At 41.2% G+C, this 14,500-nt stretch overlaps 1 long non-coding RNA gene across 1 annotated transcript; it reads left to right on the forward strand.

Annotated features, from left to right (window-relative positions):
* Nucleotides 1–18: 18 nt before the first annotated feature.
* LOC135501535 (uncharacterized) lies at nucleotides 19–13,210 on the forward strand. Its single transcript, XR_010449604.1, has 4 exons — nucleotides 19–118; nucleotides 1,417–1,591; nucleotides 2,005–2,159; nucleotides 11,817–13,210. It is a non-coding gene; the product is annotated as an uncharacterized LOC135501535 (long non-coding RNA).
* The last annotated feature ends 1,290 nt before the right edge of the window (nucleotides 13,211–14,500 follow it).

Here is a 14,500-nt window from a genome sequence, read left to right on the forward strand (position 1 = left end):
CGTCGGCCGCCAGCGTGGCACCAAGGAATACTCCAGCAAGGAAAGCGGCCATTTTACACACGTGGAGCGAATTTTTTGGATTTATTACTGACTCGACCGAAAAAAGCACTTTATTCAGGTATGTTCTTATAAACTAAATATCACGTTTTATGGAGTAATTTGAAAAGTCCCTCCTAGTTTCTTTTGACAAAGAAATATTCACTAAAAATGTATATATATATATATCTGAGAATCCGGCCAGTAGCATTATACTCATGCCCAGCCGAAGAAAGCAAAATGGAATTGCTTTTCTGCAGAATCACCTTCTTCCCATATCGTCTGAATTTAATTAGAAGCAGGATGCTAATTAGCGCATTACCAAATACCAGTCAAATATCAGTATTTGAATTGTTATTCTGAAAAATTCTCACAACGACAAGAAAATGGTCGAGGCCGGGAGGGCCTAGCGTGTAGCTCTCGGCCGGTGTAATGTTTTTGAGTGTTTCTGTTTTTGAGTGTTTTCCCTCATTGTTTGGGAACGCTCAAAAATAGATTGACGAGTTTTTCTGTGTATCCCCCCTATTGAAAAGTCATGGTCTCTCTAGCTGCCTATTGTTTGGAAACACTGAAACATGGGGAACAACCACAGATGTTACACCGGGTCAAAGTCCCCAAACAACGGGTTGGTATCGCACTGCAGTAGGAGGTGGTCGTTTAGAGCCAAAACCAACATAAATATAGGCACGACGAACATAAGAACACGTGGCCGGTGTAGAAGTAGAAAATGTCCCCCTGGGAAAAGTGTCCTGCATTGTTGTATTCTGGCCGATTATGGTATGATTCTAAAGAGGCTATGACTGAGAGATTGATGTCCATAACAGAATCCTTTGTTCCTAAGATATTCTATCCTACATATAGGACATTTTAAACTTCTACACTTGAATGCGACCACGTGGGCTTTGATTGCTGCGGGTCTATTACGGCTTCCTCCGACCGGTGCGATGTCAACTATTTTAGTCGTGTAGATTCGGGCCTATTATAGTCATTACGCAAAACAAATTGTATTGAGGACTTTGTCCCAAATGTTGAATAATCCCTCACCACACAAGACGGGTACTGAACAATAGATGTGGTCAACGACTCTGGAAGTGGATGGATTTCCATATCAAACATTCTGATAAAGATACCCCCAACCCCCTTTCGAGGCGGACAGCCATATTTTTTCAGGGTGCCTCATCACAAGAAGAATTTTAGCCCTCAGATGCCAGGAAAACGACTATTGGCACATAGATTTCACAAATCACCCATCCATTGCTCTCTGATGGGTGAAGCTGCGTCCCCCCCCCCCCACCCCTTTCCAATATTGCAAAAAATGTACTAGATCCGCCTATGCAACTCGTCAATCAACTAACCTTCTTTTGATTTTTATCATTTCAGTCATGACCATATGTTACCTCGGTTCATGATGTACGAGATTTTAGCAACCGTCCTACCTTGGTCCATGGTGTACGGAATGTCCGCTCATGCTTTTTAAACACTGATGGCATCCTTGATTATGTTGATTTCGTCCAGACGATGGCGGAGAAAGTCCAAGACAAGGAATGTGTTTATGGTAAGCAAAATACTGCCAATGTGTGAATAGAAATAAGGGGTTCACAGCGTGACGGCTCATCAGGTGATCTTGCAAACCTATCCTGCCAACTATATTTTAGCATTCTCCAAGCATCGTCATGGGAACCATTGTTATAAAGGAACTCAACGTCGGTTTACTGACAGAGCGAATTTAAACGGGGATGTCTCAAAAGAGGAAGGACCGAAGACCGGGAGAGTGATATTTTGGTATACTGTAACCGCTTTTACTCATGCTCGGCGATAACACATTTTCAAATAACTTACCATGGCTCAAACGCAAGAGGAGGTAGCGCGGTGACCTCATGTCACCTGATTCCTTGCATATTGTGGGTATTATATCGCATCATCGCGAAGATTTGCTGACGTCATTTGCTGTGTCATTATTACTTCCAGTTTTCGCACGCTTGCCCTTTTGACGATTGGTCCGATAACGAATGGGATGCTTGTACTCCTCAATGGAACCTGTCAAACGCCAAAGATGAGCGGGGATGGGCGTCCCCCTGTTGGTTGATTCTTCCATAACATGGGAAACGATTCAATATCAAATGGTGAGTAACCTATTGATCCCCCTTCGACTGAACCTCAATTTGGAAAATGCAATGCGGGTGTAGCAGTAGGAAATGTCCCCTTCGAAAGAGTCCGGCCCTATTGTATTCTTCGTTCCACGGACGTTCTATCCTGGGACATTTCAAACCTTCACACCGGTGTTACATTTTTAACTGTCCCCCAGGTAAAAATATATGTCCCTTTTGTATGGTGACGAATATGATATGGTCCTCCAGTGATCGGCCATGACCTTCACTACAATGTACGTCTCGCTTATAGGCCCCCTACTAACACCTGTATCTTTAAACATGTTGTAAGTGACAATTACATTGGTCTCGAGAATCTTCGGTGTTAAGAAAAAGTCCCCATTATCACTATTTCAACAGGCAATTGAAGTTTACCATGCAATAGAAGTTACAATACTTAGACCTATTCAAACAATCTACTTGACGTGGTTTGTGTCTCCCAATTTCCAAGAGATTTTGAAAGATATTGATATACATGTATAAAACTGATCTTTGTGTCACTGTACCTCCTGTTGCCTGTTGAATATGTAAATATTTCGATGATTTCAAAACAGCGGTGGGTATTTTCGCAAACCTCACTTGTAAGTTGTCATTTGAGGTATGGCTACAAGTACCAATAACGATGTGGGGATAAGAATCGTCGTTTCCAAGGCTTGTACAGTATCAGTCGACTAGTCCTTTGTCAGAGTTGTCATTTTCACGCTGTAAATGTATAATGTCAAAAATCTGAACATCCGTCAGAATCTTTATATCACAGCCTCACTGTATAGCAGTCCCTTGTGAGACTCTGCATCTCGAGGGCATACAGTGCATCAGTCCCTTGTCAGAATCTTTAATCCCCAAGGTTCACCGTATATTAGTCCCTTGTGAGACTCTGCATCTTTAAGGGCATACAGTGCATCAGTCCCTTGTCAGAATCTTTAATCCCCAAGGTTCACCGTATATTAGTCCCTTGTGAGACTCTGCATCTTTAAGGGCATACAGTGCATCAGTCCCTTGTCAGAATCTTTAATCCCCAAGCTTCACCGTATATTAGTCCCCTGTGAGAATCTTCATCTCCATGCCTTATAGTATATCACCCCCTTGTAAGAATCTTTATCTCCAAGGCCTACAGTCTATCAATCCCATGTGAGAATCTTCATTTTAAAGGCTTGCAGTAATCAGTCCCTCATGAAAATCTTCATCTCCAAGGCTTAGAGTATATAATTCCCTTGTGAGAATATTCATCTACAAGGCCTACAGTACATCAGTCCCATGTGAGAATCTTCATTTCAAAGGCTTACAGTAATCAGTCCTTTGTCAGAATCTTCATCTCCAAGACTGACAGTATATCACCCCCTTGTAAAAATCTTTATCTCCAAGGTTACAGTTTCTCAGTCCCCTCGGAAAAACGACATCTCCAAGGTTACAGTATATCAGTCCCTTGTGAGAAACTACCTCTCCAAGGTTACAGTATATCAGTCCCATTTGGGAATGTCCATCTCAAAGGCTACAGCATATAGAATCAGCCCCTTGTGAGAAACTTACAAGCATATCACCCCCTTGTCAAAATATTTATCTCCAAGGTTACAGTATATCAGTCCCTTGTGAGAATCTTCATCTCCAAGGTTACAGTATATCAGCCCCTTGTGAGAATCTTTCTCTACAAGGCATGCATTATATTATTCCCTTGTGAGAATCTTAATCTCAAAGGCATACAGTATGTATATCAGTCCCTTGTCTGCAGAATCTTCATCTCCAAGGCTTACAGTATATAATGCCATTGTGGGAATCTTTAAATACAAGGCCTACAGTATTATTATTCCCTTGTGAGCATCTCCATCTCAAAGGCTACAGTATATCGAGTTAGCCTCTTGTGAGAATCTTTATCTCCAAGACTTAACCTCCTCCCCCTCCATAAGAGTCCCTTCTTGTTACTCAGTTGACACATGGAGAGAGGTTATGAAGAATCCTACCTTGAGCTGAGGGTAACTTAACCTCCTCCCTCTCCATGAGAGTACCCTTCTTGTTACTTAGTTGACACGTGCGGAGAGTTTATGAAGAATCCTACTTAGAGGGGAGGGAAACTTAGCCTCCTCCCTCTCCATATTGGTTCCCTTCTTGTTAGTCAGTTGACACATGCGGAGAGTTAATGAAGAATCCTACCTAGAGATGGGGGTAACTTAGCCTCTTCCTCCTCCATAAGAGTCCACTTCTTGTTACTCAATTGACAAATGTAGAGAGTTTATGAAGAATCCTACCTAGAGGGAAACTTGACCTTCTCCCTCTCCATATTGGTTCCCTTCATGTTAGTCAGTTGACACATGTGGAGAGTTAATGAAGAATCCTACCTAGAGATGGGGGTAACTTAGCCTCTTCCTCCTCCATAAGAGTCCACTTCTTGTTACTCAATTGACAAATGTAGAGAGTTTATGAAGAATCCTACCTAGAGATGGGGGTAACTTAACCTCTTCCTCCTCCATAAGAGTCCACTTCTTGTTACTCAATTGACAAATGTAGAGAGTTTATGAAGAATCCTACCTAGAGATGGGGGTAACTTAACCTCTTCCTCCTCCATAAGAGTCCCCTTCTTGTAACTCAGTAGACACCTGTGGAGAGTTTATTTAGAATCCTACCTAGAGGGGAGGGTAAATTAACCTCCTCCTCCCCCATAAGAGTCCCCTTCTTGTTACTCAGTTGACACATGAAGAGAGGTTATGAAGAATCCGACCTTGAGCTGAGGGTAACTTAACCTCCTCCCCCTCCATAAGAGTCCCCTTCTTGTTACTCAGTTGACACTTGTGGAGAGTTTATAAAGAATCCTACCTAGAGGGGAGGGTAACTTAGCCTCTTCCTCCTCCATAAGAGTCCCCTTCTTGTTACTCAGTAGACACCTGTGGAGAGTTTATTTAGAATCCTACCTAGAGGGGAGGGTAAATTAACCTCCTCCTCCCCCATAAGAGTCCCCTTCTTGTTACTCAGTTGACACATGAAGAGAGGTTATGAAGAATCTGACCTTGAGCTGAGGGTAACTTAGCCTCTTCCTCCTCCATGAGAGTACCCTTCTTGTTATTCAGTAGACACTTGTGGAGAGTTTATGAAGAATCCTACCTAGGGGTGAGAGTAACTTGACCTCGTCCCCCTCATTTTAAAGGCTTGCAGTAATCAGTCCCTCATGAGAATCTTCATCTCCAAGGCTTAGAGTATATAATTCCCTTGTGAGAATATTCATCTACAAGGCCTACAGTACATCAGTCCCATGTGAGAATCTTCATTTCAAAGGCTTACAGTTATCAGTCCTTTGTCAGAATCTTCATCTCCAAGACTGACAGTATATCACCCCCTTGTGAAAATCTCTATCTCCAAGGTTACAGTTTCTCAGTCCCCTCGGAAAAACTACATCTCCAAGGTTACAGTGTATAAGGTCCTTGTCAGATTCTTTATCTACAAGGCATACAGTATATCAGTCCCTTGTGAGAAACTACATCTCCAAGGTTACAGTATATCAGTCCCATTTGGGAATGTCCATCTCAAAGGCTACAGCATATAGAATCAGCCCCTTGTGAGAAACTTTATCTCCAAGACTTACAAGTATCACCCCCTTGTCAAAATATTTATCTCCAAGGTTACAGTATATCAGTCCCTTGTGAGAATCTTCATCTCCAAGGTTACAGTATATCAGCCCCTTGTGAGAATCTTTCTCTACAAGGCATGCATTATATTATTCCCTTGTGAGAATCTTAATCTCAAAGGCTTACAGTATGTATATCAGTCCCTTGTCTGCAGAATCTTCATCTCCAAGGCTTACAGTATATAATGCCATTGTGGGAATCTTTAAATACAAGGCCTACAGTATTATTATTCCCTTGTGAGCATCTCCATCTCAAAGGCTACAGTTTATCGAGTTAGCCTCTTGTGAGAATCTTTATCTCCAAGAATTAACCTCCTCCCCCCTCCATGAGAGTCCCCTTCTTGTTACTCAGTTGACACATGGAGAGAGGTTATGAATAATCCGACCTTGAGTTGAGGGTAACTTTACCTCCTCCCTCTCCATGAGAGTACCCTTCTTGTTATTCAGTTGACACATGTGTAGAGTTTATGAAGAATCCTACCTAGAGGGGAGGGTAACTTAACCTCGTCCCCCTCCTGAAGAGTCCCCTTCTTGTTACTTAGTTGACACGTGTGGAGAGTTTATGAAGAATCCTACTTAGAGGGGAGGGAAACTTAGCCTCTTCCTCCTCCATATTGGTTCCATTCTTGTTAGTCAGTTGACACCTGTGGAGAGTTTATGAAGAATCCTACCTAGAGGGGAGGGTAACTTAACCTCGTCCCCCTCCTGAAGAGTCCCCTTCTTGTTACTTAGTTGACACGTGTGGAGAGTTTATGAAGAATCCTACTTAGAGGGGAGGGAAACTTAGCCTCTTCCTCCTCCATATTGGTTCCATTCTTGTTAGTCAGTTGACACATGTGGAGAGTTAATGAAGCATCCAACCTAGAGATGGGGGTAACTTAGCCTCTTCCTCCTCAATAAGAGTCCACTTCTTGTTACTCAATTGACAAATGTAGAGAGTTTAAGAAGAATACTACCTGGATGGTAACTTAACCTCCATATTTTTTCCTTTCTTGTTACTCAGTAGACACTTGTGGAGAGTTTATTTAGAATCCTACTTAGAGGGGAGGGTAACTTAACCTCTTCCTCCTCCATATGGGTCCCCTTCTTGTTACTAAGTTGACACATGGAGAGAGATAATGAAGAATCTTACCTAGAGGGGAGGGTAACTTAACCTCCTCCCTCTCCATAAGAGTCCCCTTCTTGTTACTCAGTTGACACATGTGGAGAGTTTATGAAGAATACTACTTAGAGAGGAGGGAAACATAGCCTCCTCCCTTTCCATATTGATTCCCTTCTTGTTAGTCAGTTGACACCTGTGGAGAGTTAATGAAGAATCCTACCTAGAGGTGGAGGTAACTTAGCCTCTTCTTCCTCCACAAGAGTCCACTTCTTGTTACTCAATTGACAAATGTAGAGAGTTTATAAAGAATCTTACCTAGAGGGTTACTTAACCTTCTCCCTCTTCATATTGGTTCCATTCTTGTTAGTCAGTTGACACTTGTTGATAGTTTATGAAGAATCCTACCTGGAGGTTGGGGGTAACTTAACCTCTTCCTCCATAAATGTCCCCTTCTTGTTACTCAGTAGACACCTGTGGAGAGTTTATTTAGAATCCTACCTAGAGGGGAGGGTAACTTAGCCTCCTCCCCCTCCATAAGAGTCCCCTTCTTGTTAGTCAGTTGACACCTGTGGAGAGTTTATGAAGAATTCTACTTAGAGGGGAGGGTAACTTAGCCTCTTCCCCCTCCATAAGAGACCCCTTCTTGTTAGTCAGTTGACACTTGTGGAGAGTTTATGAAGAATCCTAGCTAGAAGTGGGGGTAACTTGGCCTCTTCCTCCTCAATACGAGTCCCCTTCTTGTTACTCAGTTGACACATGGAGAGAGGTTATGAAGATTCCTACTTAGAGGGTAACTTAGCCTCCTCCCCCTCCATATTGGTTCCTATCTTCAGTCAGTTGGCCGCGGCCCCATTTCCGCGTAATTCTCTCTGCGCTATGACGTCACTGCATATCATTACGAGCTCATTATCGCGTACATTTAGGCGTGAAAAATATGAAGTCGGAAATCGATCCTAAACTTGCCAAAATCTTTCTGAATGACATGTAAACGGAACATATTATTCTAGATGAAACATTAATTAGTAGTTTCATTAAGAAAAAAGTGTAAAAAGTCCTGAGGTTTGCTGTTTACGTGACTTTGAACAGCGGTCGTCGCCCGAAAATTTGCAATTTTTTCACGTAATTTTGTTGAATAAATGCACCTAACTCATCAAAAACATCGCGCGTGCTCAGAAGTAATGACTGATATTTATTGTTATATGTATCTTTGACTGAATAACACGATAGTAAAAATGATTATTTCTGCCGCACGGCTAGAAAATACGTTTAAGTTGCCTCTGATTTTTGTCAGAAAATGTTGCAGCCGGATTTAGGTTCCGACCACACCCGAAGTTGAGCCGAAGAGGCCCGAACACTAGGATCGCCACCATCGCTACAAAACGTGTTCTAGAATACTGATTATGAAAACTTGTCCAATAGCCCATCCTGCCGTCCCATCCCTCCTTTCATGAGACCACCATTGCCCAAATTTAATGACAAAATGATGCAAAGAAGAAACTTAACATTAAAGATAACTAATCCTCTCTTCTGCATCTTGAAACTCTTTAACAGTGAAACGCCAACATTGAAACAAGAACACCAATAACAAACAGACAGTCAATTGTTGAAGGGTGTAAAACACAATGCCAAATTCAAATTCTTGCAAGTGGTGCTGCTGAACTTTTCAAGTGGAAGGAATCAAACTTATTTTCATTCGTGACGTTATTTGCTAATGATTGTTTACACCATTCAACAGCTTGACATGTTCATTAAACCTGATTGACTGGAGAAGTGAAAGTATTAGCTGAAAGATAAAGCAGATTTTTCCTGAATGACAACAGCCTGGATGTACAATTACAACAGTCAAATTGATGACAAACTTCAAGTCAAACCAATCACAATCTTGCAGGAAGATGTCCTGTAATAGGTTAAGTCTACACCTTTAACACTGGCATTGGTCATGCTGCTCAAATTACATACTTTATCAGCTTTTTGGTATTATCTTTTACTGTTACAGCAACTCTAAAAATGAGATGATGGCAAGTTCTGTGCGCGATGTCTGGCACAAAATAACTCTTGTGGGGGTACTGATGAGGCTATTCCCGGCTTTATAAGCATCATTGATGGCTTGGAAGCCCGTTCAGACCCAGGCCAGGGTCAGGGAAAATAAACTATCCATCCAAAGGTAGTCCAAAATTACCAGACAATGCCTATTATTGAGCCATGTCACCTAGTAGGCCCTGGTGTTTTGGACCGTGAAGATCCACATTGTAATGTGTATATGATTTCTTTTCCTGAACTATGGCAGCCTTTTACAGGCAAATCTGGCAAAAAAGTGCCTAAACATAGGCAACTAAAATTACCAAACAAACAAAAGATATATCATTATGAGAAAGTTTATTTTCACAGAGGATATACAGAGAAATTTCTGAAGAATCAGCCGGATTGCCCAACAGTAGTAGTAGACATCTCAGTCACCTGGATCTTTTCGGAAGTGAAGCATCATGGCTCATGCTTTACTGTTTGAGCACATCCACACAAATCGATAGTATTCCTGGTCAATATCAATGACGATATAGTGGAACACATGACATACCTCCAGTCTCATAACATAACAATAACATAACACTCACTCAGTCACTGTCGCTCTGACATTTCTGACGACTATTCTACCAGTAGCTTTATCAAAAGGCTCAAAATCATCTGGTCATTTGGCCACAAGTTGTAGAAATTATAGTCAGACTAAGCATATTCATCAACAGAACTCAAACAGGCTACCATCATGCCATTCTCACTTTTAACCACAATTTTTTTGAGACACGCTGTGCATTAAAATATTTTTACAATATCGCGTCGTGCACGCAATTGCCGCGAAAAACGGCTTGATTAACATCACGTGATCCAAAACGTCATAAATATTAATGAGATTTCTTCGAAAAATCACCAAATTAAGTGCCAAAAAAGAAATATTTAGGAAACCGGGTGCTCAAATGTTTTAAAAGATATGAATTCATTTAGGATTGGTCAACCACTTCGCAAAAAATCAATTTACCAAATATCGCCGCAAAGCTGGAAAATATCTTTGAGTGAGGTATGTTCAGCGAAGATTGCGAAAATATCATATTTCGAAAAATTGATCAAACTCGGTTGATTTTGCTTGGAATTTGATGAAATAAACACCAATTTTTTCTTTCAATAACTAACAATTTCGCCATCTTTGATCAATCGCTCTCCCCGAACAGCCGTGCATGCTACAGAGGTTTTAGTCTCTGCCACAAATATGGCGCGAATTAGTATCAAATTTTTACCGATAGGTGACAGTAGCAGCGCAACGCAGAGAGAAACGCTCTTTTGGCGCTGCGAACGGGGGCGCGGCCAACTGACTGTCTTGTTAGTCAGTTGACACCTGTGGAGAGTTTATAAAGAATCCTACTTAGAGGGGAGGGTAACTTAACCTCTTCCTCCTCCCTGAGGGTCCACTTCTTGTTATTGAATTGACACATGGAGAGAGGTTATGAAGACTTAGAGGGTACTTAGAGAGTAACTTAGCCTCCTCCCCTCCATATTGGTTCCCTTCTGATTAGTCAGTTGACACCTGTGGAGAGTTTAGAAAGAATCCTACTTAGAGGGGAGGGTAACTTAGCCTTTTCCACCTCCATAAGAGTCCCCTTCTTGTTACTCAGTTGACACCTGTGGAGAGTTTATGAAGAATCCTTCCTCGAGGTGAGGGTAACTTAACCTCCTTCCCTCCATAAGAGACCCCTTCTTGTTACTCAGTAGACACATGTGGAGAGTTTATGAAGAATCCTACTTAGAGGGGAGGGTAGCTTAGCCTGTTCCTCCTCCACGAGAGTCCCCTTCTTGTTACTCAGTAGACACCTGTGGAGAAATTGTTAAAAATCCTACCTAGAGGGAAGGGTAACTTAACCTCCTTCCCTCCATAAGTCTTAGAGTCCACTTCTTGTTATTTAATTGACACATGTAGAGAGGTTATGAAGATTCATACTGAGAGGGTAACTTAGCCTCTTCCCCCTCCATATTGGTTCCATTCTTATTAGTCAGTTGACACATGTGAAGAGTTAGTGAAGCATCCAACCTAGAGATGGGGGTAACTTAGCCTCTTCCTCCTCAATAAGAGTCCACTTCTTGTTACTCAATTGACAAATGTAGAGAGTTTGTGAAGAATCCTACCTAGAGGGTAACTTAACCTTCTCCCTCTCCATATTGGTTCCCTTCATGTTAGTCAGTTGACACCCGTGGAGAGTTTATGAAGGATCATACTTAGAGGGGAGAGAAACCTAGCCTCCTCCCTCTCCATACTGGTTCCCTACTTGCTAGTCAGTTGACACCTGTGGAGAGTTTTAGAAGAATTCCTCTTCGAGGGGAGGGTAACTAAGCCTCTCCCAACTCCATCATAAGAGTCCCCTTCTTGTTACTCAGTTGACACTTGTGGAGAGTTAATGAAGAATCCTACCTAGAGGGGAGGGTAACTTAACCTCCTCCTCCTCCATGAGAGTCCACTTCTTGTTACTCAGTTGACACATGTGGAGAGTTTATGAAGAATCCTACATAGAGGGGAGCTGGGTAACCTAGCCTCTTCCTCCTCCATAAGAGTCCCCTTCTTGTTACTCAGTTGACACCTGTGGAGAGTTTATGAAGAATCCAACCTAGAGGGTAACTTCCCCCATGAGCCTACCAGCGTCATCGTGATTTTGTCTGCAACATTTTATTTGTCCCCTTCCACTCCCACAGAAGCATTGGTCAGCCAAAATTCCTTTTCACTCTTTCCAGGTCGTTTTACTCAATTTCCGGTTTCTGTTTGTGCCTGTGGATCATCTCCTTGTTGTTCTTGGTCCACAACTACAATACTGGCACGATTTCGATTGATTTTTTGAGGTCCATTAGCAAAATTTTCAAAAATTCTTTTATCTTATATTTTCAGATGGAACCGCATACACACCACGCGTCAACGAAGACAACCGCCATCTCGAAGGAGGAGGAAAACCGTGATGGAATCTTCGCTCACAGTTGATCAGTGCTTCAGGCAAGACCTACTCTTTGTAAAACTGCAAGCCAAACACTAGTCACACTTGTCAACGGTTCTGCCACAAATGATTACAAATCGTTTTACAAGTTGATACGACGCGACAGGCTTTTAAGCGTGGCTTTTACACAAGACAAGATTTCATTCGAACAGAAAAAGTTGTTAAGCATAAAAATACATGGCATAGCAGAAACATGACAAGTGCAACTAGATACTAGTGAGGTTTCGCAACCCTAAGATATAAATCTACGTTTACGTTTTGAAATTTTAAAATCGTAACGAATTTTAGCTCTTCTGATTAAAAGGAACCGATTTCACAATGTTGCGAAGGGCGCGCATAACCTCAGTGCAGAAAACTGCCCAACATGTATGTGCGTCACTCAGGCGTTTTGGAAACGTAAACGTGATTGCGAAACCTCCCTATTTTCCAATACATGACACCTGACAATAACCTGGAGAGGGTTAAACTTATATTGACGTTTATTGGGGGGGGGATGAAATTATTTGAAAAATGTTTAATTCGTCATACTTTTAATGATACCTTTTCATGAAGTGTTTTTTCTCTATTGCTGTAAGAAAAAATCCTTTAAAAAGGCATAATTTCTTGGCCTCTGGTATCTTTTGCAATAACACCTGTTTTGCTGTTAAAAGTTTTAAAGCTTATCGTATAAAAAAAGTGAAAAAAGTGTCAGAGACTGACGGGATTCGAACCCAAGACCTCTGGGTGGTAAGTCACACGCTCTAACCACTACTCCACCAAGCCACACTCTCAGTAGGGCTGCAAAAGAGCGAGTCCCTGAAGTTTAGGCCAGACGGCTCATTGAAGATTTATGGTGAATTGGTTGAATAGGCAGGTTATGAGATCCTTTGTCAAATAAGGTGTATCCATTTCTTTTGCAACAACACACAGTTTGTAGATTTAATTGAATGAGACGTAGGCCTTTTCTCAGCAATACATTGTACAGAATTAGATTTAGATGGATTGAACTGATTCAAACTATGTAAGAAATACTTTAATCTCACTTCTATAAGACCATCTTATCGAAAGTTATTATCAATTTTCAGTACCGAATACCGGGTGTTCGGTATTGCTGATTCATGGGGAGGGGCGGGGCGGGGTCTACTGTAGACCACATTAGAAAAACTAAAGCTTAAAAATGCCTTTCTACCAATTTTGATTGGGAGATTGTGGTGAAATATATGAAAAATGGTCTTATGCATGTGATTTTACAGCGTTTCGCCTCAATATCTATCTGTGAAACGTAAACATTTATGTATATGTTATACGATTGCCTAGAAAGAGTAGTAATAAAATGTTATGTTTGTAATTTCGTCTTCTATTTGGTTCCTTCACTTTGACGTGTTGCCTTCACTTCGATCTCTGAAGATAGCAAAGGCAATCAATAAAGCTGAAGTAGTCAAATCGAGGGTCTTATGCAGAAAGTTCACTTTACCGAGTTTTGAGAAATTGAGGTTTGCAGTTGAACATTACTGTAAAAACTCGATTTTGCCCAATTTGCCACCAGATGAACTATCCCTGTCCCCACCCCGTCATAAGAATGTTTTCGGTAAATGTGCACTTGTATCTTTCTGCATGAAAGTTGGTGACACACGTGCGCGTCAAGAGTGCAGGAGCACGTCGTTTTACGCTCTAGTCTGTCATCGGCTAAAAGGCTTACCTCCACATAAGCATTTCACGCGGTAAATATTCCACAGAGTCTTTAATTCTCCGTTGGCAACGCTCAACGTGAAATGACAAAGACTGTGTGTGATATATGCCACGTGAAGCGCTTATGTGGTGATAGACCTTACAGGTTTGTCACAAGTACTACAAAACTGAAATCTACCACTTGTCAAAATACACAAAATGCTGCAAAAAGCTTGACGTCGAGTGAAACCATAGAAATGGTATCATATCGAATTTATCAATAACAAGAGTGTTTTGGACGACATATCTAAGATCCTACAAGATTTCAGTATCTCTAGTTTTGTTGTACTTCTGGCACACCTCAAGACCCTCGATATATGGCTTGTTATTCGTTGCAAAATTCAATAGTTATTACCATTCAGTGTTTATTTTCATGTTCAATAATTAATACTTTTGTTTTCAAGGTTTTTATTATGTGCGATACAAAGATTGTGGTAATGTTATCACATATCTTTGGTAGACTAGCTGTACAACTCATGATATTTTGCCATGTGTATAGTGTGAGATATTTATATGCGATGCAGAACTATCTATGTTGACGTTACCTCCGTTGAATTGTTGGCAAAGGGTGAAAAAGATATTTGAAACTGCTTTGATAGGTTGTTTCAAAGTTCCTTTTTATCCCTTCAACGATTCAACGGTTGTAACATCACACATAAACATTTCTGTCCAACATATAAAATATTCTCTGCACTGTACTTGGGCATAATAACATGAATTGCACACAAAGTCTTCCAAAGTATGTGGAAACATCACTCGTAATCTTCAATTGAATCGCACATAATAGAAACTTTGAATTCAAATATATCAATTGAACATGAAATAAACATTGAATGCAATAACTATCGAACTTTGCAATGAATAACAAGTCATA

This window comes from Lineus longissimus, chromosome 17 (genome assembly GCF_910592395.1).
Source record: "Lineus longissimus chromosome 17, tnLinLong1.2, whole genome shotgun sequence".
In the NCBI taxonomy this organism is placed as follows: Eukaryota; Metazoa; Nemertea; class Pilidiophora; order Heteronemertea; family Lineidae; genus Lineus; species Lineus longissimus.